Source organism: Choristoneura fumiferana, chromosome 29 (assembly GCF_025370935.1).
Source record: "Choristoneura fumiferana chromosome 29, NRCan_CFum_1, whole genome shotgun sequence".
In the NCBI taxonomy this organism is placed as follows: domain Eukaryota; kingdom Metazoa; phylum Arthropoda; class Insecta; order Lepidoptera; family Tortricidae; genus Choristoneura; species Choristoneura fumiferana.
Genome location: NC_133500.1, coordinates 2477977 through 2486040, shown reverse-complemented (window position 1 = coordinate 2486040; position 8064 = coordinate 2477977).

The window sequence follows — 8064 nt, the reverse complement described above, 5'->3', positions numbered from 1 at the left end:
TTTGATGCTATGGCTGTATATAAGGCTTTTTTTTAACATAAACTGACTGGTGATTGACCTCTATTCCACTTAATAAAAAATACAGATGCCTAAGGTGTTTCTCACTGGTTATATTTTTGTGTTGCAGATTTCAAGCGTGCCAGAGGACTTTGACATTAACCGCTTGCAGATCCTTGAAATGATTGATCTCCGAGACAATCCCATCTGCGAGTTAGATCATCCAGTGAGTACTGAACATCTGCTCTAATATTTATAGTTAGGTAAATGTCGTAAATAAATGTGCACTTTGCACACTGCTCATTTGTGAAATTCCATAAACAGATGGTTTTAAAACTCAAGCTTTGATGTTCTAGTTCTCTTTCACACACCAGTTATGTTATAATAATACTAGCTTTTGCCCGCCACTCTGCCCGCGTGGTATTCGGTTATCGCTCGGAAACTGTGCTTTATTCCGGGATAAAAAGTAGCCTTTGTCACTCTCGGGCCCATAAACTATCTCTATGCAATCACGTCGATCCGTCGCTCCGTTACGGCGTGAAAGACGGACAGACACACTTTCGCATTTATAATATTAGTATGGATTGGCTGATCAATTTATCTTACATACTGATCAAGCATACTTTGTAAATCTATAATATTTAACCAGTTTGTACAGCTGTCGAATAGTGAATTCATATCGGTTTTATAATATTGTGAAACAGAAGCACATGCTGATTCGGTACGTGGACGGCACGCCGCAGTCGGGTCGCTGAGCTCGCTGGCGTCGGCGGCGTCGGGCCGGCACGCGCCGCGGCCGCGCTCGCCGTCAACGCGACCGCGCTGCGGCTGCCCGCCGTGCCCGCCCGCGCCAGCTGGAACACGCCGCGCTCATGGGTGAGACCACTAAATAGATAACTACACAAATCAATCTACATACAAAGTGCGCTCGAGCAACGAACACATAGACACTGCCCACGGACACGAAATCTCGGACCGGTTGGGACCAGTGCGAGCGAGAGTGCCATTCGCCTGAGACACGCGTCTGTGAACTTTCTTGTGCAATAATGGAGAATGCGAATTTATACACTTAAAAATTAATAATCTGCATTTCGCCAATGTCGAAATCGTCGCAAGATATTTTCTGTGACAAATTTGTAATATAACAATGACATTAACATTAAAATATTTACGCTTATTAATTTATATTCCATTCTTCCGTTTCATTCTCAACAATAAATCAAACAACTACTACGAGTGCCACTACCAGATAGTTTTTGTTTATAAGCCATAGTTGAACCCTTAGAGCGCCACCGAGCGTAGGTATGAAAAGGTGAAGTACCTACATGAGAATGACTTCTGTACCTTTCTATTTTGGGGTGAGACATTACTGAACATTCACACTTAATAATAATAATAATATTAATAAATATCATGAGACACTCCCAAACTAAGCAAAGCTTGTTACTATGGATTCTAGGCACGGATAAATACATATTAAACAGCCAAGACCCGAAAAAATATTCATATTGTTCATACAATTATCTGTCCCGGTCGGGTCGTCCAAAAAAACACAAACTAAAAAAGGGACAGCTTCATCATTCAAAATCAACAGTGCTCGTTATTCTGAGTAAGAAGAACCCAGATTTACCTGATTCTGGAAAAAGTAAGTAAAGGAGGCTGCATTTAAAGTCTAAATGTACTTTGTGATGTTTACGGACATAGACGTGGACGCATCATCCGTGACTCTTCCGAGAGCGGGAGAACAGCCGTCAAAGCTCAGAGCTGGACGGCAGTACCAGAGCACGAGGAGCGCGCCGACAATGAGGTGAGACACACACACACACACACACACACGCACACACACGCACGCGCATACACACCTACACTGGGCGGGGGCGGGACGTGGTGACGGAATGAAGGCTATCGTTTTTTGTCTTTCTAGATGGCGCCACTGTTGCGTGAGGTTTTTAAGTGTGGCTTTCAAAGTCCGTTATTACGGGCGTGAAAACAAAGTTTAGATTAAAATCATATTTAATACACCTTAAAACCGTACCATAAAATATCGAATAACCACAGTGTTGCGTAGTACCGTTTTGTTCGGAAAAAAAGGGAGGACAAAAGTTTCCAAAAGACAAAACTGTCTCAAAACACAGACATTCATTGCCCCGTAACGCATAATTGCCATAATCAATTTCAGGTAATGCAAAATATTCACAAATATTTCTAATTTATAAAAAACCGCGTAGCTCACCCAAAACTATGAATTTGACATTTCGGAGACCTCACGCTACACTAGCGCCTCTAGTGGCGAATTCATACGCGATAGCCCTCATTAAATAAAGGTCCTTTACGGTTCCAACAATGCATGGTTGGATATCGGTCCTTCATTTCGTTCTTTATAGGAAAAAGATATGATAATAATCAGTGATCGTACTTTCTCCAGCGTTTTCAGTGCAGTGCTAGGGTTGTCAGTTGTGCCCAATATTAAATTGTTTGAACCAAGAATCAAACAAAAATAAAAATAAAATAGATTATTAAACAAATCGGAAATACAGAAAATACTCTTAGAACATGTAAAGCCCAACCCAATATGCATAATGACATGAAGGATTAATTTACTATAAGAAAATGTAAAACAGTTGCAATAAATACTTATCTCAGGTTATAGTTCATATTTATGATTAGGAATTGATATACTAACTATATATTAGCATAGACAGTCAATTTTCAAATGTAATTCCGCACATGAATTCCGAAAAACTCAGAGGTGCGAGCCGGGGTTTGAACCCACGACCCTCTGCTTGAGAGGCCATATGTCAAACCACTCGGCCACCACGGCTTCAGTGCATAAATATAGAAGTAATTTTGTTTCTTCACTGACGTCCCGTCAAGTGCTAAGAACAGTTGCGTTGATTTTGTGTGTGAAAATTAGCAATAATTATTAACTGATTAAACACAATGGAGAAACTGGTTTACAGTAATAAATGTTATACACAATTATAATAACTGATTAAGTAAAAAAAAATGTGTTTCATTTTCAATGACAACATAATATTACATAATTTTAAACGTCAATCATATTATACACGTCGACAACCCTAGGTCGCTGTCGTGTGTCATTTGACCTCGCACCAAAAATGCTAGAAAAAGTACGATCACTGATAATAATGCACATAATGTAATCATCCCATCATCTCCAGCCTATGTACTGTACACTCGAACCAACTGTATCGTGACGTGACCCACTGTGGAACCTTTTCGTAGAAAAAGTCATTGTGATCTCGCATTGCTTGACAAAGGAATTTATTATGACACTTACCTACTGTGAGAACGTTCTACGGTGGATTAGGAAGCAAATGGTTCGACTTACACACCCACTGCTGGGCACAGGTCTCCTCTCAGAATGAGAGGGCTTGGGCGTCAGTTCACACGCGGGCCCACTATGCATTGGGAATTTCACACGCACCATTGTATTATTTCGCAGGTTTTAGGTTTCGTCACGATGTTTTCTTTCACCGTAAAGCTAGTGGTAAATTTCAAATTTTATTTCGCACATTAATTTCGAAAAACTCGGTGCGAGCCGGGGTTTGAACTCTCTGCTTTAGAGGCTATAAGTCAAAAATTTAGTCGATCTGTTGTCACCTTATAAGATAAATGTACCAGTATTACACGCCAATGCTTAATTGATGACACCCTGCTGTCATTTCTATTGCTAATGACATAAAACCTTATGGCTGATGCATTTCGTTGTCAAAAATCCAATTCAAAAAAATACCAGGTAAAAATACAGGTTCTTGTATAAATCTTTAATAGAATCCTTCTAATATTCTACTAACCCTAGCAATCCTACTAATATTTGTTTAACGCGAAAGTTTGTATGTGTGTTTATTACTCCTTAATGCTAAAACGACTGGACGGATTTCGATGAAATTTAGTATCGAACGATCGCTCAACGACGATGACGGGCCGTAGGTGGAACGGTTTTGAAGGCGTCAAGGTCGTTGCGGACGTTTAGTGGAACTTACCCTTTGCGATGTATATCCATTTTTAACCCCATCACTGCCCACTAACCATGATCCAACCACCGGACGGTGTTTAACACGCTGACGGCAGATCGCGCAATTTTTCCAGGCTGTCGGCATGGTGTTGCCAGAGCTGTCCCGTTACGCCTCTTCAGCGAGCTAAACTGGCAACACTGGAACTCACGACTACGGTATGACTGCTTTAAATTTTACTGGTACCACAATAAACAGTGGGTTGTTTCGTTTGTGTAATTCGATAAGTGGTTTCTGTAATTCACAAATAATTAATACGGCGTAAAACAGTGGAAAATGGGCCAACAAGGAACTAAAAATTTACTTCTGCACGATATTCTTGCCATTTTTGAGCATGTCGCATCAAAATAGTGACTGACACGTGAAAGTGGAGACCCAAGTTAACTTCTACTCTTTTATGCTGTACCCTATTTAAAAAATGCTGCTGTCAAACTGACAAGCAATGACATTTAAATTGATAAATTAGGCGTAGTTGCCAGCGCAATAATATGGTGACCAAAAACCGGTCAATCAACTATGTGTTAACTTACTTTTAAATAAAAATTGCATAAAATGTCTAAAATTTTATGTACGTTATGTTCCTCGCTGTTTTGTGAGACCGATCATGAGTCAATCAATCAATTCAAGTCAATTTGAATAATTTTTGAGAACTCGGCCGGAACCTTTTCTACGGCAACGACTATTATAAATTATAAGAGAAATTGTTTTAGAATACAGCGATCCTTACGGAATGCCGTGTTTAAAATTCGTTTTACTATTGAGTTTGACTGTATTTTGTATTTTGAAAGGGTTAAAAACGTATACGCTCACCAGTAAAAACCTCACCGATATAACGTACGTAATAATAAAAATGTTGATAGCAATCTTAAAAATGGTGCTGATGTTTGGGCGATAAATCACAATATAAAAAGAATCTGAAAATCAGTCAATTCATAGAAGGCTCAAAATTTAACAAAATTAACATAGTATTCTAATTTTTCCTCCATGGAGAGATTATAAAAATACAGATAAAGCAGTATCTACCAAGATACAAATTCACTATGATATGTCGAATTTTTTTCAAATGTGATGTCAAATTTTTCCTCCATGGAGAGATGATAAAATACAGATAAAGCAGTAGGTTCAAATTCACTTTGAAATGTCGAATTTGAAGTGATGATGATGACTATAACCTCCTAACGCCCAAAGTCCTTTATAATGGACTTACCAGTAATTTGGCATTGAACTCTCTCAGAAGTGACATAAAGTTTCATATATGTTCATAATACAAAAATTTGACTTGCGCGTTAGGAGGATAAATCTCGTCTAAATAGCACACAGTGATACAAGCTCAGTAAAAATAACTTTCAGGGCACGTTTACGAGTAGAATAAACCTGCTCTGCGAGATTTTACCTTGCCTTTTTTACTAACGGTTTATAATTACGCACGGCGAACAAATTTCCTTATACAACTCTGATGCAAAAACATGGTGAATTTAAATCTACGGTAATACACGTATTTGTTTGAGGAAATATTTTCGTTTCGCGTAGTTTTTTTTTTTTCACATGAGCTCGCGGCTTCATATAATTTTCATGGGCAACACGGTGATATTTCGCATTACAGACTTTCGCTAAAAGTAAGTGTCATCTCATCACATCAATACAATTTGAATTGTTAAAAACCGGCCAAGAGCGTGTCGGACACGCCCGAAATAGGGTTCCGTAGCCATTATGAAAAAAATAAGTAAAAAGCAGTGTCACACGTAAAAACGATCACTTTTATTTGTGGGTTGTCGTAAAAAAAACCGTTCGTTTTTTGTATGGCCACACTGCTCCTTTTTATTTTAATGAATATCGATGCGGATAATGCTGGTAGAATGAATTTAGGTGGGATTAAAAGACGCCACGACAAGATATTGGGACATTTGAAATCACGCGGCAACTTAAGTTGTAGTTTAAAAAAAACAAGCTTTAATTAAATATTAGAAATATAAAAATTCAAATGATTTTGAGTAAAAAGCTGCACTGAGAAAACTGTTCTGGTTATACTCAATCAACGTGGGTAATTAAAATCTGAAAAAAGGTTAAAATGTCTGTGATAGATACTGGCTGGCATTATCTGTATCGGATTTTATTGTCATTAAGTTTTAGCTAGTATCATTCATTATTTTTAATTTATTTGTAAATACTTAGATCTTATTTCTGAAATGTTTATGGGTATTCATTTTAATCTTTGTAGTAATCTAATTACCTGCCAGAAATCATGATGTTTTATTGAAACTTTATTTTTGATAGGGCCTATAAATAACCCACTACGATATCCGTCCTTTCTTTGGTCCATTCAAGCCTCAATTTCATATTCAATTTTATTTTTAAGGTTTGATGGAAAATTATTACTATTATTATTATAGCCACAAACTTTAAAGATAGTTAATAAAGGCCCTAATAAAAATATTTTCATATGTTTTAAAAGTAAATTACGACATTCTTTTCCTTATGAACTTAATTAATTAGCACGCAATGTATCACTACACTACATGATCACTACTTTGATTTTATTCAAACGTCGCACTTGCTAACGTGACAGCTGTCACAGATCCGCTTCTCTTTCGTGTCAAATTATTGTACTCAATCATTGGTCAGCATTGGTATGATTAAGTGTCCGACCAAAACATTGTATTTTTGCCGAAACCGAAGGTTCGGTATTGTTATAGTTTCGGTCGAAACCGAAACCGCACCTTTTATAAACGCGATTAAAACTTTGAATAAAAAAGCCAGTGGGCCGCCTTTCCAGATATATGAATAATGAAAAATCTCGCTTGCCTAATATTACAGGGTTCTACGTTACTTACGTATTTACTTACGCGATATTGCCAGCCGTGCCGAGCGCACCCGATGTTAGCCGAGCGCCACCCAAAAGTACGATGTAAGTTACGGCGCGGCCGAAAGGTTCGGCTGTTTTTTGGCCGAAACCGAAACCGAAACTTCGGTCGGATACTATGATTGATATTCGAAAAAAAAACAATGAATGTCTACATCTGGTTTCTATTTGTATTTGTATAAAAAATACACGCTGTATTTTTGGCGTCCAGTCAAACTGACAAACTAGCTGAACCACATGCTGCAATAATTCAGATTAATTTTAAAACACCTTGGTGAAGGAAAAAGAATAAAGTTTATTTGAAATCGAAGCTACAACTTTTACTCGCACAAATACAGAAAATGGGTCTATGGTACGGTAACAATGAATTAGTTATTTCAAGGCGGAGCAGAGCGCAAAACGTATCCTGCGCGCGTGATGGAAAGATAGGCACACAGTCTAAACTTTGACACCCGCGCTATTGTAAAAGTTTCGTTTCTAATAGTCTTTATTCTTTAGCAAAGGTTTAATTTGATAAAAGTAGAATATATCTACGAGTAAAATATATCTGCGAGCCGTCGGTAGGCCTCCAACAAGACGGAGCGACGACCTTGTTAAGATCGCGGGATCGCGGTGGATGCGGAAAGCACAAGACCGGTCTGAGTGGAGAGCCTTGGGGGAGGCCTATGTCCAGCAGTGGACGTCTTTCGGCTGACATGATGATGATGAGAATACAAGGTAGGCCCTGCAACAGGAGCAAAAAATTCAACCACAGCTTCCACTCTTCATTATTGAGCTAATTTAGTTCTATAACTTTTGAAAATAACTTGTATTATGATTATAGTTTAAAGTTTAATTAGACAAGCAATGTATTGTGAAATCGGTCATTTTGTTATGTGGCAGGCTATGTCATTTTGACTATTGGATGCCGTACATTGAAAATACCATTTAATTTGTTTGGAATAACATAATGACAAAATTACTTAATTTTTGAAAGTTGCAGTACTAAAGTAGTTCCGTTTGAGTAGCAGAAGCTGTGTTTTAATTTTTTGCTCCTGTTACAGGGCCCACCCGGTATATTCAGAATATAACTGCATGATATATTGATGTTCTTCGATACATATGTGTTGTAATATTTGGTGTTCACTGTTCTATGGTACCAATACCATGTAATCCGAATTTTGGATAGTA